The sequence below is a fragment of the Rana temporaria genome, chromosome 13 (assembly GCF_905171775.1).
Source record: "Rana temporaria chromosome 13, aRanTem1.1, whole genome shotgun sequence".
Classification (NCBI taxonomy): Eukaryota; Metazoa; Chordata; class Amphibia; order Anura; family Ranidae; genus Rana; species Rana temporaria.
The window spans coordinates 76,030,015-76,056,623 of NC_053501.1; the positions used below are offsets into that span (position 1 = coordinate 76,030,015).

The 26,609-nt window shown below is 42.3% G+C and overlaps 1 long non-coding RNA gene across 2 annotated transcripts in view; it reads left to right on the forward strand.

The window, feature by feature from the left end:
- Nucleotides 1-26,609, forward strand: part of LOC120920187 — a 57,004-nt gene that overhangs the window by 17,625 nt on the left and 12,770 nt on the right. The window contains exons 2-4 of one of the 2 annotated variants that reach the window (XR_005744693.1): nt 5,394-5,641; nt 20,302-20,436; nt 20,529-20,630. This is a non-coding gene — a long non-coding RNA (uncharacterized LOC120920187). The remainder of the gene's footprint in view (nt 1-5,393; nt 5,642-20,301; nt 20,437-20,528; nt 20,631-26,609) is intronic. The other variant, XR_005744694.1, reaches the window with a different exon arrangement.

Here is a 26,609-nt window from a genome sequence, read left to right on the forward strand (position 1 = left end):
GGCCGCAAATATATATAATTATTCAAAATCAGTCTTGTCAAAGTATTCGCATAGACAAAAGGTAAAAAGTTAAGTTCCGAGAAATTTATTAGGTATTCAGATGGGAGACAGGTGAAAAACCAAAAGGCATAAAAAAAAACGCTTAGCCATTCTGGCATTAAGACTGTATAGACCAACTCTGTCTACCATACAAGAAATCGCATTTCACCCAAATGTTAAACTTCCTCACACAAGGGGCACCATCTGAGGTGGAGATCTTTATACCTACCTCGCTTACACACTTAATGATACCTAAAATAAGTGATTAAAACCTTTTGTCTATATGAGAATTAAAAAGAAAAGAAACATGTATTCGCAACTATAACATAAATGATACAACCTTAAAACAAAGATGTTACCAATGATACAAATAGGAATATTGCTACAATGGACACATCAGTATATCAGGACAAATTGTAGTAAAGGAAGAGTTACAGAAAAGATGAAGAAAATGAAGGAGGTACATTTACAGAGAGAAACCTTGCATCATCTCCATGCTCCTTAGATCAGATCATCAGGCTTATAGAGAGGCCAATGATCAGTATATTGGGTTATTTACACACTTGTAAACCCCCCCCCCCCCTTTCCATATGCTAAAACTGCTACATTGAGGCAATGGGGGTGAGGGGCTCACTTAAGCCAGGACACCGGCTACCATTTTAGGATCTCATTTTAGGAGTTCTTCCTGTTCCCTTGTTACCTCCCACCTCCTTTAAAGTAACATCATTATGCAAACAAATGGTCAGATAGGAGGCTTTTGTTCAGATTAAAATCCCAAAGCCGGGTATATTGTATTCTAAACATGTTCTGAAACTATAGAGTCATTGAAAGATAGATTTAAGTCACATTTAATAATAAAGTCTTGTAAAACTATATATATATATATATATAATATATACACGCGCATCTCTCTCTCTATCTATATCTATATCTATATATATATATATATATATATATATATATATATATATATATTATACACACACACACACACACACACACACGTGTCCAACGGGGCATGGTATTTTTAGAGCAAAGAGAGTCCTTTTTAATTAGAGAGTTCCCTTGAAGCTTCTTGTTATAAATATGGATTTCAAAAATCTCCACCACACCTTCTATATGCTTTCTTAAGACCTGTTTTTGTATAGCCTCTCTCCAAAAGTCTCTTTTGGAGAATTTTGGCTTCTTTTTGGAAAGATATTTCATCAAAGCAGTTTCTCCTTGTTCTTAAATATTGTCTATAGGGTATTTGGGTCAATAGGGGTTTTTCGGATGAAAGCTTGAGACATGTAAAATAGAATTGCCCACCGTCGGCTTTCGGTAGAGATGGGTCATTTACTGTGACCCGAAGGGCCTGGTATATACTGGGTGGGGGACCCTACGCCGTTTTTTTGTTTGATTTTTGAATGGCTGCATTTTTGGAATTCCACCTCGTAATCTTATTGAATAATTACATACCATTGCATGCATTTGAAGAGTTAAAATTATGGAATAAACCAAAATGATGTTATTTGGCTAATTATGCTGCTAAGTACAATGCATTTTTTCAGGAGGTAATGCCATCGGTGGGATTCGAACCCATGGCTTGAACCAGGATAGCAGGGCATACCACTATGCTACGGAGCTGAGCACAATCATACATACAAAATACAATTACTAATGTTTTATTATTTTCATTCTATACAATAATGTTTTGCATTTAAGGCATTAATATTATGGTAAAAACCATGCTCTTGTGGCATTGCTTATTAGGCATTCGCCTATTGTTAGCATATGCTGCTGATTAAGATTTGCAGTTTTTATTTTCACAATCCATAGTTGGTTGCTAAGCAAGGGGGTTAAACGAGGATGTGTCCACTATAATGTCGCAGTCGCGATAAAAATCGATGATCGCCGCCATTACTAGTAAAAAAACTATAAAAATGCCATAAAACTATCCCCTATTTTGTAGACGCTATAACTTTTGCGCAAACCAATCAATAAATGCTTATTGCAATTTTTTTTTTTTAAATATGTAGAAGAATACCTATCCGCCCAAACTGAGGAAAACGTTTTTCTTGTATATTTTTGGGGGGTATTTATTATAGCAAAAAGTGAAAAATATTGTTTTGTTTTTTTAAATTTATGCTTTTTTTTTTTTTGTTTATAGCGCAAAAAATAACTGCAGATGTGATCAAATGCCACCAAAAGAAAGCTCTGTTTGTGGGGGAAAAGGACGTAAATTTGGTGTGGTGCAACGTCGCACGACCGTGCAATTGTCAGATAAAGCGACGCAGTGCCGAATCGCAAAAAATGATTCGTCATTAGGCAGCCAAATCCTCCGGGGCTGATGTGGTTAAACAATGTACAGCACATTTCAGTACCATTTAGACCAGGGATATGCAATTAGCGGACCTCCAGGTGTGGCAAAACTACAAGTCCCATCATGCTTTTGTCTCTGGGTGTCATGCTTGTGGCTGTCGGAGTCTTGCTATGCCTTATGGGGCTTGTAGTTCTGCAACAGCTGGAGGTCCGCTAATTGCATATCCCTGATTTAGACAATTATATCATGCTATAAACATTTCCATGTGCAATAGTCATGGTCCAAAAAAAGAGTAAGGATTTGGGCGCTATTTGTTTTCTGGGAGCTATAGTAAATTTGGTTTTGAGAGTATTTTTCCACCGGCGCTATAGTGAATACCGTTTTAGCGAGATTAGTACTATAGTAAATGACCCCTTTGTGTTGTCTGCTGGTTCTGTTCCAACTTTTTGGAACATCCATTGGTTCTATGTGTAAAAGAGGACTGTGATTGAACCAAAGAGATGCTGGAGAAAGAATGGGAAACATTAGCAGCATTGCCCCTAGGGGTATTGACATATGATGTTTGTTTATTCTGTCTCGAATGCTATTTGTATACTTTTCCTTCCCTGAAGAATGATCTACCGCAGGGGTGTCAAACTCGATTTCATCGTGGGCCACATCAGCATTATGATTGCCCACAAATGAGCTGGTTGTATCTGTAAGATTAGATGTCCAGCACATCCCCTCCCCTTACATTAGATGTCAAGAGCCACCCCACCATCAGAAGTTGAGTCCCCCACTCTCCCTTACATTACAGTGCACCCCCCTTTCCTTATGCTGCTGGGAAGAAGCTGGATCCATTACTTGAAAGCAGAAAGTAAGGGTCTGGAGCAGGACCAGAGGAGGTCTGGAGCTCTCCTGCAGGAGAGGTGCGAGGGCCACATTAAATGGCCTGGAGGGCCGGATTTGGCCTGTGGGCCTTGTGTTTGACACCCGTGATCTACCGTATATACTCGAGTATAAGCCGACCCGAGTATAAGCCTAGGGTGAGAATGCAGCAGCTTCCGTAAGCGGAAAAAGGGGTCAACAATGCCCATTTGTATGCCTCACTGTGCCCATTGCAGTCTCACTGTGCCATACCTCACTGTGCCCATTGCAGTCTCACTGTGCCCGAGTACCTGAATTTTTGACGGGCGTCCATTTTTTAAAAGTCACGGCTTTTTCCTGGCGTTCCATTCTGTGGTAGGCATTTGACACTGTGTTCCGCCTATCACGGAGGTCCTTTTATCCTCTCACTCAGTTTCCCAGCAGACACTGTGTTCCCCCAATCACGGACATTCTTTCATCCTCGGACAAGAGGATGTCCGTGATTGGCAGTGACACAGTGTCTGCTGGGAAACTGTCCGAGGATGAGAGGACCTCCGTGATAGGTGGAACACAGTGTCAAATGCCTATCGCGGAACGGAACGCCAGGAGGAAGCCGCGACTTTAAAAAGAAATGGACGCCTGTCAAGAATTTAGGTACACTGACTCGAGTATAAGCCGAGGGGGGTATTTTCAGCCCTAAAAAAAAAGGCTGAAAACTCGGCTTATACTCGGGTATATACGGTATCTCTTATTTTCTTTTCTTTTTTTCATAAGAATACCTTTATAAAAATGATCAGTATTTTTATCTTTCTTGGTATAGGATGTTTGAGTTTTTTAAGGGTTTGAAGTAGTGCGTAAAATTTGATCTAGATCTTTCTCTGGATCACTAATTTTGTATTTTATATATTGATATCAATAACAACATTATCTCCTTGGAGCATTTGTTTAAGATTTCTTTCACACTCTTTTTTGAAGTCAGCATCTACTGTTTACAAAAGTTGGACATATTTGAACTCTAAGACCAAAAGGATTTATTTCTTCCTTAATATATCTCTCAAACGATTGTATGTGCCAATATAATGTCTGTCCAAAATCCTGCAAATACTCTGTCATCCAATTATCCCACTCCTTCCCTTTTAAAGCCAGCCATTTTAGTGTATAACCGCAGTGGCGGTTCTTCTATAGCGGGCGCTGGAGCGCCGCCCCCTCTGGCTCTCGCACCGCTTAACTAACATAGATTCATGCATTGCATGAATCTGTTATTCTTGCCGGCCGCTGGTCTATTCAGATGGCCGGACCTTGAGCGCCGGCCACCTGAATAACGGCAGCTGGTTGGCTGTGCAGAAGTGCCTATCGGAGCCAGCGGCTTTCCGAGTACAGCCCTCAGCCTTCCAGATGCTTATCCAGGGAATGTACGGGTGGGTGCGCGAACCCCGCTCGTCCCTGACTCCTGTGCGGGTGCCCGGCATGCGCGATTGCCGCCGGCACCCGCGATTGCTCGTTACAGAGCGAGGATCTGGAGCTGTGTGTGTAAACACACAGCTCCCGGTCCTGTCAGGGGGAGAAATGCCTACAATGTATGAACAGCGATCAGTAATTTCCCCTAGTGAGGCCACACCCAGGGAACATACTTAACCCCTTCCCCGCCCCCTAGTGTTAACCCCTTCCCTGCCAGTGGCATTTTTATAGTAATCCAATGCATTTTCATAGCACTGATCACTATAAAAATGCCAATGGTCCCAAAAATAAGTGTCCGAAGTGTCCGCCATAATGTCACAGTACCGAAAAAAAATCGCTGATCGCCGCCATTACTAGTAAAAAAAAAACATTAATAAAAATGCCATAAAACTACCCCCTATTTTGTAAACACTATAACTTTTGCGCAAACCAATCAATAAACGTTTATTGCTATATTTTTTTATTTTTTTAACGAAAAATGTGGGGGGGAAAAAGACGCCAATTTTGTTTGGGAGCCGTGTCGCAAGACCGCGCAATTGTCAGTTAAAGCGACGCAGTGCCGAATCGCAAAAAGTGCTCTGGTCTTTGACCAGCAATATGGTCCGGGGGTTAAGTGGTTAAGCATGTACATCTTATTTGTTCTGATGTATAATATCAGTGTTGTATAGGCCTCTATAATTGTTTCATCGAATCTGTATTTGCATACAAAACAATTGTTTTTATTTCCATTATTCTGTTTTTATTTTAGAAATGTTTTTTGGAAAGGATACAGAAGCATTGCTGATACACTGTTCAGATTCGCTTGAATTTGCTGCACGTTCTACTTCAACACACCTGGTAAGGAGCTTTCCCACTCTACATCAGGAGCTGAGACAGGACAAAGTGTACAGCAGTGATGATCGCACGGCTCCCCTATGCTTGTGGACATGATGCTAATTGATCCTGCAGATGTCTGCTGCAGCATTTTGAAGGTCAAGCAAGATCCGATAATACCGTGTGAGTGTTTTACTTCAAGTGTATAATCTGCAGTGTTTGCATATTTTTTACATTTGTGTGCTTCCTTTTTTATTTTTAGTTATAGGAAAATTAATCAAATTATTGGCTTCTGAAAATAATTTTATCGTTTTATCCTTTCTTGCATAATACAATTTTATTTTTATAAATAATGTAGAATGCCTTATTCTGTTGTAATCTAAGCTAACCATTGGTTATACAGATTATCGTTTTTTTTTATTGTAAAGTGCAAGTATATTTGGGGGGGGGGACTGTTTCCTATTGTAAGACTAATTACAGTGGTACTTTAACGTTTGTGAACTCTTGAAATTTTTAATATTTCTGCATAAATCTGACCAAAATAATGATGTGTTTTTCAAGTCCTAAATAATGAAAACCCAATTAAGCAAATTTTAGTTTAATAATAGTAAGTGTTTAATTTACTGTATTTCTTAATAATAGTATGTTCAATAATCCAACCTTTTTGAACATGTGTGTAGCAAACATTTGTGCACCATAATGGGTTTGCCCCCCATTTACATAGGTTGGTCTTGATGGACTTGTCTTTTTTCCAACCTCACCTACTATGTAACTATATAAAAGCAACTAAATGTTTCTAGTTAATGTTGGCCAGTCCTTAAAGGTTTGTTTTTTATTTTCTAAATTGGTTCCTTTAAGCTAGTTCACTTATCTTTTCCTTCGATTTCCCTTCTAAATGTTTTTTTTTCTTTGTCTGAATTTCTCACTTCCTGTTTCTCCTCAGTAAGCTTGCCCCCATCATCCAAGCCGTTCTGGCTGGGGGTAATCAGCGTGCTCGCCCGTCTCCCCGCAAGGGAGGGGGGAGCACGCTGACTAACCCCCAGCCAGAACGGTTAGGATGATGGGGGCAAGCTTACTGAGGAGAAACAGGAGGTGAGAAATTCAGACAAAGAAAAAAAACATTTAGAAGGAAAATCGAATGAACTAGCTTAAAGGAACCTATTTAGAAAATAAAAAACAAACCTTTACAACCTCTTTAAAGCTGGCTGTATAATGTGATTGTAGATTGTACAGTCTCCTTCAGATCTAACAGCCATGAAGGGGCCTGCCTGACTAGATAAAAACTGAACAGAATATTTGTTTGTCTTCATATTACATTGTCTTTGATTGCGCAGAGGTTGTACAATACAATTAGGTTTGTATAGAGTATGACCAGCTTTAGGCCGCGTACACACGGTCGTTCCAAACCGATGAGAATGGTCTGACGGGTCATTTCCATCGGTTCACCGCTGAAGTGGCCTGATGGTCTGATGTGCATACACGCCATCGTTCCAAAAACCGATCGGGTCAGAACGCGGTGACGTCAAACACACGACGTGCTGGATAAAACGAAGTTCAATGCTTCCAAGCATGCGTCGACTTGATTCTGAGCATGCCCGGGTTTTGAACCAATGCTTTTCTGTACTAACCATCGGTTTAGACCGATCGAGCAGCGGGCCATCTGTTCAATTTTGAAGCATGTTTTAAAATTTTGGACCGAAGGACAACAGACCGATGGACTATACACACCGTCCGTTTGGACCGATGAAACTGAACCTCGGTCCATTCTCATCGGTTTTGTCCGACTGTGTGTACGCGGCCTCACACTGGCTTCAACTCTGGTTTGTTAGTGGGCTTCTTGCTAGTTTAAGATTTTCCCCAATGTTACTATAGAACTAAAGTCAGGGTTTAGACACACCCATACCAAAACATTTAACTTTCTTCTGCTTTGGTAGATCAACTTGTGTATTGAGGGTAGTGGTCTTGCTGCATGACCGACTGTCTCGAGTTTCAGTTCTTGACCATTTTCCAAAAAGTTTTACATCTACAGAACATATTGCCAGAAGTCTTGTGTCCACATGGTCTTTAGATGTAGATGAGCAGCAATGTTTTTATTGGAAAAGGTTTTCACAGTACAAAATAGTACAGAGAATACAAATATAAGACCTGAACTTTAAGATCACATAGGTTGACAAAGTTGACTATAGATAGCTCAGATGTGTCAGGTGCAATCAATCGTAGGCCAACCCTCAAGAATAACCCAGTATATTATCTAGGAACAGTGGTATTGTATAATGGAAGTTACAAATAATAAAAGTTTGGTAAAGCAAAGGATAAATAAAATTAAAGTAAAAACAACAACAACAAAGAGATGTACAGTAATTGACCGTTGGGTAAGTATTGGGAAGCTTATTGAGGAAAGAAAGTTATCAGTAATATAGGTTAGTCTACCTTAAACCAAACAGACCATATTTGCCAGTGTGCATCAAAGTGTTTTCTGTTACCTCCTTTGTTGACCAGTAAAGATTCATAGACATATTGTGTGTGTGTGTGTGTGTGATTTCTAGCGCTTCAGATACATAGTGTACTCTATTGGATTTCCAGTATTTCGTAATTAGTGATCTGGTTGCTAATAGGATATGAGTGACTACTGTCACTGACAGGGAGGGACGTTCTCAATATTTAGGTTTAGCATTGCCATTACTAGGATCTGGTGATGTAAAGACACCTGTAATATTTGAAATGGATCAGAGTATGCTATTCCAGAAACTAGTTGGGTGCTTGTTTTTGTTTTTTCGAAAACCCATGGCATGTGAAACACACTCAAACTTCACCGGTGCCAAAAAAATGTGCACAACATAAAGAGGTGACACAAAAATGTGCAACGGGTGTACACAAGCCCTCTAAAATCAGAGGGCCTTGCCCTGAATCCCCCTTGGCGTTAGGCTCCAGACGGGGACAAGGGTACTTACACTTGGTCCATCTGGCCAAAACCAGATGGACCCCTTTCTCTGGAGGGTCTGCCAAAACAGACCCACCCAAGGACTAGGTCGGGCTCCCCCAAAGGGAGACCCCATGAGAGAGGGCAAACTAAGCCAGAAGGCCATGTCCACCCCCTCCAAAACTTTCAGGGCAGGCCCGAGGACCTACACCCTACCAGTCACACAGTGCAACAAACCATGTACAAACACAAAAGTACAAAAAGTGACACACAAAAGGAATAAATAAAATAAAGTGGGGGAGGAAGGAAGTAGAGAGGAGAGTGAAAAGTGGCCATTGTGCAATGCAATGGCCAGGCCCTCCGGGCCTGTTAGGTGTTTACAGGTCCAAAACATGTGTAGGATATTCCCCACCGCCCACAATCCCTCCTGCATAGTGGGGAGTTAGACCGAGCGAATTTGGACATCTTTAGGGCTATTCCTTGAGAGTTCCCAGTGATTTACACATTTTGATGCTTTATATATTGCCTTGAATGCAGATTGCCATTGGGAGTAGGGATGAGCTTTGTATTCGAGTCGAACTCATGTTCGACTCGAACGTCGTATGTTGGATCGTGCGTCGCATTACGAATGTTTTGGGCCGTTCGCGCCAAATTCGAGTGGCGTGTCACGGCCAATAATTCACTGCGGCATCGCAGTGCATTGCTGGCTGATGATTGGCCAAGCATGCACTATGACCCGCATGCTTGGTCAATCACAGCACACAAAAAACGGAGAGCCATAAATGAACATAATTTGGCCAATTATGGCTCAGGGGGTTTAGTACACGCCCCACACTATAAAAGGCCGCCTGCAGGTCGGCCTTGTGTAGTGTGTTGCGGTGGTTAAGAGAGAACGGAGAGAGACAGAGAGAGAGTGTCATTTTTTGCAGGTAGATAGAGCAGGCAGGCAGGCTAGTCAGTTAGAATTAGTGTGTAGAGGATAGATATATATGCATCCCAGGTGTTGTGTGTGTGTGTGTGTGTATATATATTTATACACTGTATAGTTTAGCAAGATCAGCTCTTCCTAATTTACTGACAGGCAGGCAGGTGATTGTGCTAGCTGCAGTTTTTTCACGTGGTGTACTGTCTGTGTCCTCTGTACTGTGTGCACCTAAAGCTACGTCAATAGATTTGCTGGTGTTTGTCATATTAATTCCTAAAGGCAGTAGAGCTGCACGATTCTGGGAAAAATGAGAATCACAATTCTTTTGCTTAGAATGATGACGATTCTCACGATTCTTGAAAAAATGCATGGTGCTTTTGTTAGCATGCATTTTTGTGATTTTTTTTTTATTTTATTTTATTTACACGCAGAGTATGTGCCTTGCTGCAGAATAGCCTATTAATTTGAGAATTAACTGCCTGCCACCCCTCAATAACACCAAAGTGCATGGGCCTTTTTTTAATTACACTTTTTAATGCCGCTGCATCAAAACGCATGGTGCTTTTGTTAGTATGCATTTTTATTTTTGTGATTTTTTTTTTTTTTTTTAAACAGTCAGGAGGCCGAGGGGCACCAAAAAAACAAAATTTTCAAAAAATAATTTGTCATTGGGACAGAAAGTGAGGTGCAATCTTCTGAAAATATGCAAACAGACAGCAAAACAAATGTTACAGGGGTGATAACCCCTCTCTATGTTTTCCAAAAAGATAAAAAAATTATATTTTCTGGCTGGAGCTACACTTTAAAAAAGTACTAGTTCAAAATTACAAACAGATTATACTTAACAAACCTACAGTCCCTGTCTTGTTTGCACCGCCTGTATACTGCTGTTAAAAGTATATAGGGCCAAAGGGTCTGGTAATGACCTGGGGGGGAGGGGGGCGGGGAAACCCATGCTATTTTTCTCAATGATTTTCATCCATATTGCAGACATTACATTAAAGCTGCAAGCAGTTTTAAATTACTTTTTTCTTATAGAAACGCCCGCGGCTCGCTCCTGCGACCCGGTCCGACGCTCCGGGACCGCGGGCCCGATCGCCGCTGGAGTCCCGCGATCGGTCCCCGGAGCTGAAGAACGGGGAGAGCTGTGTGTAAACACAGCTTCCCCGTTCTTCACTGTGGCGTCGTCATCGATCGTGTGTTCCCTTATATAGGGAGTCACAATCAATGACAATCAATGACGTCACACCTACAGCCACACCCCCTACAGTTAGAAACACAGATGAGGTCATACATAACCCCTTCAGCGCCCCCTTATGGTTAACTCCCAAACTGCAATTGTCATTTTCACAGTAAACAATGCATTTTAAATGCATTTTTTGCTGTGAAAATGACAATGGTCCCAAAAATGTGTCAAAATTGTCCGAAGTGTCCACCATAATGTCGGTCACGAAAAAAATCACTGATCACCGCCATTAGTAGTAAAAAAAATAATAATAAAAATGCAATAAAACTATCCCCTATTTTGTAAACGCTATAAATTTTGCGCAAACCAACCGATAAACGCTTATCACGATTTTTTTTTTTTTTAACCAAAAATAGGTAGCAGAATATGTATCGGCCTAAACTGAGGAAAAATAAATTTTTAAATATTTTTGGGGGATATTTATTATAGCAAAAAGTAAAAAATATTGCATTTTTTTTCTAAATTGTCGCTCTATTTTTGTTTATAGCGCAAAAAAAAATGCAGAGGTGATCAAATACCACCAAAAGAAAACTCTATTTGTGGGAAAAAAAGGACGCCAATTTTGTTTGGGAGCCACGTTGCACGACCGCGCAATTGTCAGTTAAAGCAACGCAGTGCCGAATCGCAAAAACTGGCCGGGTCCTTTAGCTGCCTAAAGGTCCGGGTCTTAAGTGGTTAAAATCACTGCTCCAGAAAAAACTACCGTTTTTAAATCTTTTTTTTTCCCATTGATACATGTTCCCTGGGGCAAGACCCGGGTTCTCAAACCCGTTTTACAACAATAACTTGCATATTAAAATGAGCACTTTTGAATTCGAACGTTGGAGTCCCATAGACTTCAATGGGGTTCTAAATGTTCGCGCGAACGCTCGGTCCGTTCGAAGGTTCTGGTGCGAACCAAACGGGAGGGGGTGTGTTTGGCTCATCCCTAATTGGGAGGTTGTAAAGGTTATATCAAGATCCGATTCCTATTTCTGGTAAGGACGTGATTTGTTAAAAGTAAGTTTGTGTTGAATTTTTTTGGTGGTTCTTTAAAGATCTTAAGAAATGGTATCTTTGGAGGTATTTGTAGGCGTCAGTAGTTAGGAGGTTAAATTCTCTCATGAGTACATCGAATGGTTGGAGAGTATTGCTATCATACAAATTAGCAATCCAATTGATACCTTTTGTTGTACCAATCTATGTTTAATCAGGAGGGCTTTAGAACATCTAGAGCGTTTTGGATTTCCAGATAAATTGTTGGAGTAGAGCGTTTAGTGATGTAAGATGTGGGATTGGGAGTGTTCTAAGTATGTACAGTATTTGAGGGAGTATGAGCATTTTAAATGATACTAGGCGACCAGACCAGGATAGTTCCACTTAGCTATTTTTTTAGTTTCTTTAGTTATTTTGTCTATCAGGGGGATGTAGTCGGCATCTTCTAGGTTTGAGGAGTCCGCTGTTATTTGTAATCCCAAGTAGGGTATGCTAACGTTGCTCCAGGTGTACCGCAAAGTCTTTTGCAAATGGGATTGTGTGTCGGGAGAGATGCCCAGTCCTAGAATGAGCAATTTTTGTGCAGTTAACCTTGTAGTAGTATATCTCACTGAATTGGGTGAGGGTGATATGTGCATGGGGTTGAGATAGAGATGGCGAAGTTAGAAATGGGATAATATCAGCAAATAGGTTTATGTTATGGGATCTATTTTGCATGGGGAAGCCTGGTATACCTGGGTGTGCTCTTATTTTCTTAGCTAAAGTTTCAATCAGAAGGTTGAAGATCGAGGAAGATAGAGGGCATCCCTGCCTTGTACCATTGGTTATGGAGAAGGGGGTGGGATAGCATGTTTGATGTGTATACTTGTGCACTTGGAGATGAGTAAAGAGCTAAGATAGTGGACAGAATAGGTCCAGTGAAGCCAATTTTTTTGAGAGTATGTGTCCTGTAGCCCCAGTGAATTCTGTCGAATTCCTTCTCCGCATCCAGAGAGAGGAGCAGAGAAGGAATTCAACAAACCCTGACGTATTTTATAATATTGATAACTCTCCTTGTGGCATCCAATGCCTGCCTTCCTGAAGTGAATCCTGTCTGATCAGGTTTGATTTAAGATGGTGAGGAGCTTGTGAGCTATGATCTTAGCATAGAGTTTAATAACGAGATGGGTCTGAATATGTCTGAGAGAGTAGGTTCTTTACCTGGTTTTGAAATGGTAACCACATATGTTTTAAGCATTTCAAAAGGAAACAAGGCAGAGGACATTGCTGCAGAGTAGATCAACTTCAGTGTTGGGGAGAGAGTATTTTGAAAGATTTTTTAATAGTCGTTAGGCCATCAGTGCCCGGGAACTTACCGCAGGAAAGGGTATTAATCACTTTCTGAATCTCAGATTCGGTGATAGGAGCATTAAGAGATGTTGTTCTTTTGACAAGGAGGAAAGCGTAAGATCTGCCAGGAAGTTTTGAATAGCGTCGTCTGTAGGTTGTGGGGTATGAGGGTCCTCCTTGAGGTTATACAGAGAAGAGTAATAATCGGCAAAAGAGTTTGCTATGTCCTTTGGGTTAAGAATTTTACTCTTATCTGTAGGATTAATCGGGAAGGGAATTATACTTGGGACTTACGGTCTTTCAGTCTTTGAGCCAGAAATTTACCAGCTTGGTTGCCATTTAGTGACGCCCGAACTAGCCCCATGGTAAGGTATATTGTCTGTTATCTACATACAGGTGTCCAGAGTTTCCTGAGGTGCAAAATCCTGGTGTACTGAGAGATATTGTCTTGAAAAATGTTAGGCACGGTGTACTGACCTTGGTTCAGGGATACAGCTGTTGTGTCTGGGAGCTGAAGTCTCACATTGTTTCTCCAAAGCTTCCAACTCTGTTCTCTTGCGTTCCAGGCATGCGTATGCCACTTCGGTCCCAGCAGTGGAGGAGATGGCAAAATGTTTACCATCTTGCCTCTTTCCTGTTTGAGGTCATATTACCATGGAAACAAAGCCATGTGACCAACATGCTCACATTAATTTGCCCTAATGTGTGCTTATGCAGTAAGCATGGGGTGAGGGGGTGGATTGCTGAAGTTTTATCCACCCCCTCTGAACTTTCAAACATAAAAATAGACCTGCGTGAAGTGCGCCTGCTGGTACAAAAAAAAAAAACAGGGAGGAAAGAACAGCTGCTTTGTTATGATAGTAAGATTTGCTAATTATTTAACCTATCCCATACTTCTCCTTTAACCACTTGTCCACCGAGCCTATTTTGGCACTTCTCTCCTTCATGTAAAAATCAAAATTTTTTTGCTAGAAAATTAATCAGAACCCCCAAACATTATATATATTTTTTTAGCAAACACCCTAGGGAATAAAATGGCGGTCATTGCAACTTTTTTTCTCGCACAGTATTTGCGCAATCATTTTTCAAATGCCTTTTTTGGGGAAAAAATGGTTTTATGAATTAAAAAATAACAAAACTGTAAAGATAGTCCAATTTTTTTATATAATGTGAAAGATGATGTTACGTAGAGTAAATAGATACCTAACATGTCATGCTTTAAAATTGCACACTCATGGAATGGCGCCAAACTTCGGTACTTCAAAATCTCCATAGGCGACGCTTTGCATTTTTTTTACAGGTTACTATTTTCGAGTTACAGAGGAGGTCTAGTGCTAGAATTGTTGCACACGCCTTTTTAAAAAAAATTGTTTATTTATACGTTTTTGCAAGTCATACAAAAGAAAATGCATTGGAATCATTAACATTTTGAAGCAATGCAGGTATACACTGTCTTAGAGAACCACAAAATACACATAAATTGTACAAGGTAAGGAACAGCGATGTGACTAAACAATTGCCTAGAGTGAGATAAAGAAATTCAGTCCCATGAATAAGAAATAAAAATAAAAGTAGTAAAATTAGTTCAAAACAACCTCCTATCACAGTCGTACAGGAGTAGTAAAGGTAGTGTAAACATACTGTTTACACTGCTTACAAAGAACTGTACAAAAAGAAAGGTAGTTAATGTGCAAATTCAAAGGAATATGTAAGCAGCATGACGCCACTAGTAAGGACAGGAAGTACCAGACCTCACACACTCTGAAGAGAGAGATATGAGCTCGCTGCTCGTTTTGTTTGGATATTTCTGACATTTTAAATGTGAGTTTTTTATATGTTTTTATATTAAATACCTTTTGAAGCGGAGCTGTACTATGTGCCTTCTTCTCTCTTTGCCCATCTATACCTGCTGAGCATTTAGTGCCAGTATCCGTGGATGTTTAGGTGGAGGCCAAAGAGAGAGGATCAGCATACAATCAAGATCACAGACTGGGTCGCACGAACTCGTCGTTCGTAGGAGATAGGCCCACTGCTCACGGCCTCCATGTGAGTGCATGTGCATGTGATTGATCGTTTTTTAGACCCTTGCTTCCAGTATTACGCCATATCTTTTTCTTGTTTCTTCCAATATGGTCATTTAATGTGGAGATTACATCTAGCCCTCATCCTGCTGGATCTTTGAGTACACCCTGAGTGGTATCCAGGCTATCCGTGCTATGGCCTTGAGGTGAGCATTCCATACCACTAGAGGTGTGCGCACCGAAGCTTGCTCTTCTCTGAAATATTGGATTTCCTGGTTTCTCATCACTTATTACTCACAGCTATCAAGGACTGCACCCCACATCTCTCCTCCAGGCTTACAAGCATGAGAGCATGAAAAAAAATTCACTGATCTTATGCCTACAGCCGCGATTGCGGCTTTGTTTACTTCTGGGTACCCAGGCGTAACGTCGCGCCTGGGCCTCTGACGGTCATAGAGATGACTGGTGACCATCTGGTCACCAGTCATCTCTATTCTTCCCAGCCAGTGCCCACCGATTCGTTCTTCGGGCCCCCCGATGGCACGGGAGAGCCCGGAGAAGCACCGGATGGCGGCGAGAGGGGGGGGAAACGTCCCCTCCCGCTGCCTATAAGAAACAATCAAGCGGCGGAACTGCCACTTTGATCATTCTTATCGTGCAGAGAATCGCCGGCTGAAGACGGTGATATCTGAATGATGCCTGTAGCTGCGATCGCGCCCGCCGGGCACGTGCACGGGAGTTGAGGGGCGAGCGGGGGGCGTGCGCACGCGCCCCTAGTGGCCTGTGCGAGAGCCGAAGTTATACTACGAGCTCTCACGCAGGGCAGCCGACCTGCCGCCATAAAACGACGGCGGCTGGTCGGCAACCAGTTAAAGAGGTCCTGTCTTACTTTTTTTTTATTACAAGGGATGTTTACATTCCATGTAATATAAATAAAAGTGACCCAAAAAAACAGGAAGGAAAAAAAAAAACATTCAGCGTTTCGCCGAGCTCGCACGCAGAAACAAATGCATACGTAAGTCGCACCCGCATATGAAAACGGTGTTTAAACTACACATGTGAGGTATCACTACGATTGTTAGAGCGAGAGACATAATTCTAGGCCTCCTCTATGACTCAAAACTGGTAACCTGTAGAGATTTTTAAACGTCACCAATGGAGATTTTTAAGTGCCAAAGTTTGTCACCATTCCATGAGCGGGCACAATTTTTAAGTTTTGAAATGTTTGGTATCCGTTTACTAGGCGTAACATTATCTTTCACAATATAGAAATATATTCGCCTTTACTGTTAGGCTTACTTATTTTTTAATTCAAAAACTTTACCTCAGGTACTCGCCAATACCAATTACCGATACCTATCGCCTAGGAAGAGGGGTGGTTTGGGAGGTGGCGTGGTTGAGGGTGGGGTGAAATAGGGATTGTGGGGTGGGAGAGTTGGGATGGAAAAGGCTGTGGTCACTGGGGGGAAGAGGATGGGGATAGCAGGGTTATTGGAACATGGGGGCAGGGGTGATAGCTGGTACAGGGAAGGAGAAGGCAACAGGCAGAAGTGACTGCAGGCATGGTACAGGAGACAGTCAGGGACTGCAGGCATAGTACAGGAGACAGTCAGGGACTGCAGGCAGGGTACAGGAGACAGTCAGGGACTGCAGGCATGGTACAGGAGACAGTCAGGGACTGCAGGCATGGTATAGGAGACAGTCAGGGACTGCAGGCATGGTTCAGGAGACAGTCAGGGACTGCAGGCATGGTACAGGAGACAGTTAGGGACTGCAGGCATGGTACAGGAGACAGTCAGAGGAGGGTAGGGTTCCCCTTCTTTTTCTCATGACTCGTGACACTTGTCTCTTCTCACGAGTCACGTCACTGGTCAGACCCCTGCTTCAGGACTGGTAGCATTAGTGTTCCGCCTCCGCCAGTTACCTTGCTTTAATCTCCTGTACCAGGAAGTCATTGCGTGCCTGTTGCTCCTGGCCTTCACACAGGCAAAGTAACAAGGGGGGGGGGGGCGGCCGCGAGAGCCGAGAAGTTTCCGCAGGAGGACAGGGCTGTTTCCGGTATCTGAGCATTTTCACAAGTCCGAAACTTGCTGAAATGACTAGTATCGTCACCGATACCGGTATCGGTGCATCCCTACTTCCAGGGGAATATGTTTATTATTATTATAGTGTGATTTGTTAAAGTGACACTAAAGGGTATTATTATGTTTTCTTTAAAATAAAAAATATATTACACTTACCTGCTGACTGCCTCCTGTAGTATCTCTGCATTCTCTTGCCCTCTTTTAGTATGTCTTCAGACTCTAACTATCTCCTTTAGTAGGTCTGCAGTCTCTGACCCTCTCTTGTATCATGTCTGCAATCTCTGACCCTCTCTCGTATCATGTCTGCAATCTCTGACCTTCTCTTGTATCATGTCTGCAGTCTCTGACCCTCTCTTGTATCATGCCTGAAGTCTCTGGCCTTCTCTTGTATCATGTCTGCAGTCTCTGACCCTCTCTTTTATTATGCCTGCAGTCTCTGACCCTCTCTTGTATCATGCCTGAAGTCTCTGACCCTCTCTTGTGTCGTGTCATGCCTGCAGTCTCTGACCCTGTAGTATGTCTGCATTCTCTGTATTTGATTCTCTGCTGAGTTTGCCCACTGACAAAGAAATGATCAGTCCATCATTTTAATGGTAAGTTTATTTTAACAGTGAGAGACAGAATAACAACAAAAATAGCCAGAAAAAAAACACATTTAAAAAAGTTATACATTGATTTGCATTTTAATGAGTGAAATAAGTATTTCATCCCCCATCAATCAGCAAGATTTCTGGCTCCCAGGTGTCTTTTTTATATACAGGTAATGAGCTTAGATTAGAATTCTCCTAAAGGGAGTGCTCCTAATCTCAGCTTGTTACCTGCATAAAAGACACCTGTCCACAGAAGCAATCAATCAGTCAGATTCCAGTCTCTTTACCATGGCCAAGACCAAACAGCTGTCCAAGGATGTCAGGGACAAGATTGTAGACCTACACAAGGCTTGAATAGGCTACAAGACCATTGCCAAGCAGCTTGGTGAGAGGATGATAACAGTTGGTGCGATTATTCGCAAATGAAAGAAACACAAAATAATTGTGCAAGATATGCAAGATCTCACCTCGTGGAGTTTCAATGATCATGAGAACGGTGAGGAATCGCAGCCCAGAACTACATGGGAGAATCTTGTCAATGATCACAAGACAGCTGGGACCATAGTCACCAAGTTAACAATTGGTAACACACTACACCGCAAAGGACTGAAATCCTGAAGCGGATGCAAGGTCCCCCTGTTCATGAAAGCACATGTACAGGCCCCTATGAAGTTTGCTAATGAACATCTGAATGATTCACATTAGAACTGGGTGAAAGTGTTGTGGTCAGATTAGACCAAAATCAAGCTTTTTGGCATCAACTCAACGCGCCGTGTTTGGAGGAGGTGGAATGCTGCCTATGAAACCAAGAACACCATCCCCACCATCAAACATGGAGGTAGAAGCATTATGCTTTGAGGGTGTTTTTCTGCTAAGGGGACAGGACAACTTCACTGCATCAAAAGGGATGATTGACCATGTACCATCAAATCTTGGGTGAAAACCTAATTTCCTCAGCCAGGGCATTGAAAATGGGTTGTTGATGAGTATTCTAGCATGACAATGACCAAAACATGCAGCCAAGGCAACAAAGGAGTGGCTCAAGAAGAGGCACATTAAGGTCCTGAAGTGGCATAGCCAGTCTCCAGACCTTAATCCCATAGAATTTTTTGTGTTGGTTCATGTTGCTAAACGTCAGCCTCGAAACCTTAATGACTTGTAGAGGATCTGCAAAAAGGAGTGGGACAAAATCCCTCCTGAGATGTGTGCCCAACTGCAAGAAACAGCTGACCTCTGTGATTGCCAACAAGGGTTTTGCCACCCGAGTACTAAGTCATGTTTTGCAAAGGGGTCAAATACTTATTTCGCTCAATAAAATGCAAATCAATTTATAACTTTTTTGAAATTAGTTTTTTTTGTTGTTCTCACTGTTAAAATAAACCTACCATTAAATTTATAGACTAATCATTTCTTTGTCAGTGGGCAAACGTACAAAATCAGCAGGGGGTCAAATACTTTTTCCCTCTTTTAGTATGTCTGCATTCTCTGAACCTCCTCTGTAGTATTTTGGGGGAGCCTGGAGCTCCGCTTTAAGTTGTTGTCTGCTGTGTTTAGACTTTGCTACATGCAGGGAGTGTTGTGTTTTTTTTTTTTTTTTAAATAACAGATAAAATAAATAAATGCAGTTCTTCTGACTGCTTGAATTTTTTTGATGAAAACCATGGGCAGTAATCGTGATGCATCATGGAATCGAATTGAATCGTTGACATGATAATAATAATCAAATTGTGAGACCAGTGAAGATGCGCACCAATACAGGTAGCCCTTCTAAGGTAGGCTGATGAATGGAGGGTTCTCAGACATGCATCCCTGCACAGCATCTAGACTCTTGGCTTTTTATGACAGCAGTTGGCGTTGGTTCCCCACAAGGCTTCACAGTCTTTCTCTATTACAGATAACACTGTTTTCTATGGCCAGAGCTGCCATACAATAGTAGAAGACCACATTTGTGGGTTCACTAGCTTTGAGTGTTTTTTCTTAATAAATCCTACTGTTTTTAATACTACACTTACACTGTTTTTAATCTTTACATGTACCTGGAGATCCCTGCTCTGCCCTCCATGCTACAAGGAACTACTTCTGAGTCATAGTAGCCATGTGTCTAGTGTCTGTCTGGGCTACCTGTGTCATTAAAGTGGTACTAAAGGTTCATTTAAAAAAAAAAATAACAAGCATGTCATACTTGCCTTCACTGTGCAGTTCGTTTTGCATAGATTGGCCCCAATGGTCCTCTTCTGGGGTCCCACGGCGGCTTTACCGGCTCCTCCCCACAATAGATAACCCCCTCTAGGAAGGTCTCTCCTGAGGGGGTTACCTTGCGGGTGTGCTCACGTGTGATGCACTGGGCGGCCATAGCGTCAAGTGTATGACTCGGCCCCGCCCCACGATGGGCGCGTCATTGGATTTGATTGACAACAGCGGGAGACAATGGCTGCGCTGCTATCAATCTATCCAATGAAAAGCCAACAAGCCACGAGGGAAAGCGACGAGGGATCGTGCCCTCGGAAATTTGGGGCTCAGGTAAGTAAAATGGGGGGGCACAGCAAGGTGTTTTTTCATCCTTAATGCATAGGATGCATTAAAGTGAAAAAACACAAGAGTTTACAACCCCTTTCATTTCCATTGAATTATTTTTGTATTTGCCATGATCACTCTCTGTTCAATAGTTGATGTTTATTCACTGGTTTGGGGTGGAGCAAGTGTGTTTTGGTGTGTTTTTACTGTCGGGCATTAATACAGTGTTTTTTCCACAGAAGTTGCTGAGCATGGATAACCACAGAAAAGCATGTTTCTGAATTCTGTAAATGCGAAAAAAAGGGAAGAAAGACTGGGACTGGCCTTTCTACAGAGGAGTCTATTAGACCATAATGAAACCGTGCTGCTCCCAGGTAATCCATCATCCCAACACAAAGCTGTCGGCTCCTGCCCACTGCAGAGCTTCACACTGTAAATGCAGATATACTGGCTTTTTCTCCTACAGACTTCTCGTGGAGCATTGTTGTCTTTGTATTAGTGGTACAAAGCGAGTGGGACAGAAATGCTGCCTGTCGTGCCAACTGACTGACAATAATTTGCATCATAGGTCTGTATATTTATTTATACTTGGCACTATATTATCTGTATCTGACTATTTTTTTTTTTTTTTTGTGTGTGTGTTTTACTGTACTTGTACATATATAATGCAGTTTTAGTTGCATGTTTGGTTGTATGAAAGGGGTTTTAGTGCATGTACCATAAAAAAATCCTGAATTGTTTTTTTCTTGTGTGCTGACTGTTTATGGAGCGTATAGATATAGGGATTTTGGAAATCTTACAAAAATATATGTAACTGCTACATGAAAGATAAATCCTGCATATTAAACCTATGACACATATTGTGCTGTTTTATAATAAATAAATAATCAGAAAATCAAGGTCACTGAAAAAGGATTTGTGGGAGGAACATGTACTGTAGGTTTAATTGTGTTTCTTGTACCCACGTTTATTTCATAGGAGTGTGTACAATATAGGCAGTTCATCAGCTTTTAAAATAAATTCTTATGCTTTAGAAATTTGGATTAATGATTGTAATATGATGAATCCTCAGATCATTTAGGATCTATTTATTAAATCTGTATAGTGAGTAACTGAATGGGACTCCAATTTCAGCACTTAAGATCATACACTTCAGATCATGAAAACCTATAGCCAGATTCAGGTAGCCGGGCGCATCTTTGAGGCGGCGTAGCGTATCGTATTTACGCTACTCCGCCGTAAGTCAGAGAGGCAAGTACTGTATTCACAAAGCACTTACCTCCTAAGTTACAGCGGCGTAGCGTAAATGGGGTCGGCGTAAGCGTGCCTAATTCAAATGAGGATGAGGGAGCGTGTTTTATGTAAATGATTGGTGACCCGACGTGATTGACGTTTTTTACGAACAGCGCATGCACTGTCCGTGTACATATCCCAGTGTGCATTGCTCCAAAGTACGCCGCAAGGACGTATTGGTTTCGACGTGAACGTAAATTACGTCCAGCCCCACGGACGACTTGCGCAAACAACGTAAAAATTTCAAATTTCGTCGTGGGACTGACGGCCATACTTAACATTGACCAAGCCAGCTATTTGTTTGACTAACTTTACGCCGGAAAAAGCCGTACGTAAACGACGTTTCTGAATCGGCGTATCTAGTAATTTGCATATTCTACGCCGAAAACAACGGAAGCGCCACCTAGCGACCAGCCTAAATATTGCACCCTAAGATACGACGGCGTAGGAGACTTACGCCGCCCGTATCTTAGCCTAATTTAAGCATATCTGGTTTCCAGAATGCGCTTAAATTTAGGACGGCGTAGATTCAGAGTTACGTCGGCGTATCTACTGATACGCCGGCGTAAAGCTATCTGAAACTGGCTACAAGTGTTTATTGACAGCATTATTTATTTCTAAAATAATGCATAGACCACCATCCACGCTTGGAATTTAAAATAGGTTTGTGTACAATAACATGCAATATACAATCACTGGCCACATTAGTTACCATTTTAAATTGTGTTTAACTTCTTCCCTACCGCCCATTGTTATATGACATCCACAGATGGGATCTCCCATCCTGGGTTGACGTCGTATGACGTCCTGGGCTTCCCGGCTGTCTGGGGGGAGCTTGCGGCATCGCTCGTGACTTGGTGCGCGTGCCCGGCGGCCGCGATGTCTGCCGGGCACCCGTGATTGCCAGCAATCACGGCAGGACTGTGGATCTGTGTGTGTAAACACAGATCCACTGTCCTGTCAGGTGAGGAGACCGTCGTGTGTTCCCAGTACAGAGGAACACACATCGGTCTCCTCCCCTTGTGAGTCCCCTCCCCATACAGTTAGAATCACACATTAGGTAATACATTTAACCTCTTCAATGCCCCCTTGTGTTAACCCCTTCCCTGCCAGTCACATTTATACAGTAATCAGTGCAGTTTTATAGCACTAATCGCTGTATGTTGAATGGTCCCAAAAATGTGTCAAAAGTGTCTGATATGTCTGTCGCAATGTCAGTCACAATCAAAATCGCAGATCGCCGCCATTACTAGTAAAAACAATTAAATAAATAAAAATGCAGTATAACTATACCCTATTTTGTAGACACTATAACTTTTGCGCAAACCAATCAATATACGCTTATTGCAAATTTGTTTACCAAAAATATGTAGAAGAATACGTATCGGCCTAAACTGAGGAAAACAATATTTTTTTTAATGGATTTTTTGGGGATATTTATTATTGCAAAAAGTAAAAATTATTGAATTTTTTTTCAAAATTGGCGCTCTGTTTATAGCACAAAAAATAAAAACCGCAGAGGTGATCAAATACCACCAAAAGAAAGCTCTATTTGTGGGGGAAAAAAGGACGTACATTTTGTTTGGGTGCCACGTCGCACGACCACGCAATTGTCAGTTAAAGCAACGCAGTGCCAAATCGCAAAAAGTGCTTTGGTAAGGAGGGGGGTAAATTCTTCCGGGGGTGAAGTGGTTAAACAATTCCAGGATTTGAGCAAGATGGCTTCTGCGCACAAACTAAGTAATCAGCAATTCTGATATAATTGTAGTCGGTTGTCTTTACACTATGGTTGATAACATGCAGCATAAGAATAAACATTATGAAACAAACAAAGCATATACATGTTGGTATATAAATAACACATTTGATTAAAGTATCCTTAAACCAACATCATTAAAAACTATTAAATGCTGTATTACATGCTGTCATGGGCGTCCGCTGAACTTTTTTCAGGGGGGGGGGGGGCATAATTTTCAGGTCATGCATGCTCGGTCCTTTTTGACAATGTCATGAAGGGGAGGGGTTTAGTCATTATCACATAAAGCGCAGGCATGCAAAGGTTTGAGAAACCTGATGCAACTATCAAGCAACTAGGAACTTTGAATAACAATATCATAAAAAATGGAGCCCCCCCAAGGAAATAACAACCCCCATGGTCAGTGCCAGTTTCTGCAATAACAATCTCCAGCTTTGCTGTCAGTTTCCGCAATAAAAATCGCCAGCATTGGTGTCAGTAGCAACAATAACCCCCACATCGGTGCAGATTTTTATAATAAAAACTTCAGCATCTCTAACAATGTACATAATAATGACCCTCAGCACTAGTGTCAGTTCCTCACTCAAAACTCCCAGCATTTGGTGTAATTTTCTGCAATAATTTCCCCCAGCATAGATGGGAGGATATCAGGTTAGACACTTCCTAATGGCTCAGTACCTAGGAACAGTAATGGATAATGGCCAACAGGCCCTCTTACCAGACCTGATGAAACTGTAACAGTGATCCCTCTGGCTGGACTTTCACTCACTCTGGGTTGCCTGGGGTGACTGTAGTCAGTAGTGCGGGTACAGTGGGGCTCCCTCTCTGGTGGTGCGGGTACAGTGGGGCTCCCTCTCTGGTGGTGCGGGTACAGCGGGGCTCCCTCTCTGGTGGTGCGGGTACAGCGGGGCTCCCTCTCTGGTCGTGCGGGTACAGCGGGGCTCCCTCTCTGGTCGTTAGGGTACAGCGGGGCTCCCTCTCTGGTCGTTAGGGTACAGCGGGGCTCCCTCTCTGGTGGTGCGGGTACAGCGGGGCTCCCTCTCTGGTGGTGCGGGTACAGCGGGGCTCCCTCTCTGGTGGTGCGGGTACAGCGGGGCTCGCTCTCTGGTGGTGCGGGTACAGTGTGACTCCCTCTCTGGTTGTGTGAGTACAGCGTGGCTCTCTGGTTGGTGTGGGTACAGCGTGGCTCTCTGGTGTGGGTACAGCATGGCTCTCTGGTTGGTGTGGGTACAGCGTGACTCCATCTCTGGTTGTGTGGGTACAGCGTGGCTCTCTGGTTGGTGCGGGTGCAGCGTGGCTTGCTGGTTGGTGCGGGTGCAGCGTGGCTCTCTGGTTGTGTGGGTACAGCGTGGCTCTCTCTGGCTTCCCTCAGCATGAGCACAGTATTCTCTTTTTTCATTTTGTAACCCCCCCAACAGAGTGCTTGCATGCTGGGGGCTTTAGCATGGTGTCTGGGGCCACCACTCTTAAGGGACTACATTTCCCATGATGCCCCCAGTCCCCAAAATCTTCTGATGGGCCCTCTGCTGTGGCCAATCATGGCGAGGAAAGCAGGAAGCAAGGCGGCGGCACGGCAAATCCAATTAGAGACACTCTCTTCTAGCTCCAGCTGACGGAGAGGGGGGCAATTGGGGGAGATATACAGTACAGACAGCCCGTGGCTCTCCTCTCCCTGTCACAGTGCCACTGCCGAGTTCTCTGGTAAATGGAGCAGCGGCGCTGTGACAGGGAGAGCAGAGCTGCGGGCTGTGTACTTTATATATCCCCCGATCACCCCCTCTCCGTCAGCTGAAGCTAGAAGAGAGAGAGCGGCTCTAATTGAATTTGTCGTGCCGCCGCCTTGCTTCCTGCCTGCTGTTTTCCTCCCCGAGAATAATGGCACTGATTTCTAGGGGGGGCAAACGCCCTCCCTTGCCCTATGGAGCGGACGCCCATGCATGCTGTTCATACTCACTTAGTCACTATGGGATTCATTTTCTGTATTATGCAAAAAAACTGGTTGATCCTACTGTTCTGTCTCCCTTTCTGTCCATGTCCCCACTGCAGTTGGGGATTTTGCAGAGCAGTGTTGGCAGCTAGTGCACATGCTCAGTTTTCAGTGTATTCTACCCTTTAGCATTTTCTTTCTATCGTATCTGAGCAGTCCATGTGAAACAAGTCACACATATAGTATACTATGCACAGTGGTAAATGACAGTGCACTCCCTCCTTCCTCCCTCCCTCCCTCCCTCCCTCCTCCATGCCCACTAACCAGCGAAACACAATGGGGGTGGGATATTACATTTTGATGGCGGCTTCATCTCCTTGTTATTCTAAGACATAGGCTCCAGGGGTGTGACATCCACCCACACCATGTTATTGCTAAAAAAATAATAAAGATTGGATTTCAAATTTATATTGGTGTTAAAATTGAAAACAGTTTATTGATATTTTATTTTTTACTATATATGCACTTTAATACAGGACACTTTCACCCCCTTCCTGCCCAGGGCAATTTTTAGCTTTCAGTGCTGTCGCACTTTAAATGACAATTGCGAGGTCATGCAACACTGTACCGATATGAAATGATTATCATTTTTTTCCACCCAAATTCTTTTGGTGGTATTTATTTTATTTTTTTTAAAAATGATCTTTCTTCATAAATTTAGGCCAAAATGTATTCTGCTACTTTTCAACGAAAATGTGAAAATTACCCAAATCAGTGTTTATTATTTAGTCTGTAGGAAAGTTTTATAGAGTTTGCAAACTATACTGTACTGTATATCAGAAAATTGCTCAATCCTGATGTACTTGGGTCCTGAAAACGCCAGAACAGTACAAATATACCCCAAATATACCCCAAATGACCCCTTTTTGGAAAGTTTTAGACAGTCCAAGGTATTTAGTAAGTGGTATGGCAGTTTTTGTAAGTTGTAATTTTTTTGACACAACTTTATTTTTTATTTTTTTTACATACTGTCACTAGTGCAGTACAGCATTATTATGTAATAGGTGTGTCAGTGATCAAGGAAACTGACTGGTGACAGTATGTAAAAAAATATATAGATTTATTTTTCTTTGACTTTTTTTAACACACTGTGACCAGAGCAAGGCAAGGCATAGTACTACTCTGGGGAAGTGAACCGGATTTGTTTTTTTTTACCCATTGATTGCTTATACCAGTACATTTAATTGGTATAAGCAACCATTTTTACTGAATTAAACTGATTTATTCTGTGTGTTTTGTTGTGATTAGCTGTGATTGGCTGCAGCTAATCACATGGTACATGTGGGCTGTGATTGGCCCTGTCTGTACCATGTGATCACTGAAACTAATTACAGCTAGCAACACAATTGTGCACAATGGATGGCATGAAAGGAAGCCATCCATTGTTTACAATTGTCATGTGACCTGCTGTGATTGGTCACAGCAATTATATGGTACCTGAAGCTGATGGTAGACCGTGCCGCGGCGTGACCCCTTTCTGGATAGACGTCATATGACTAAAGTTAAATGAT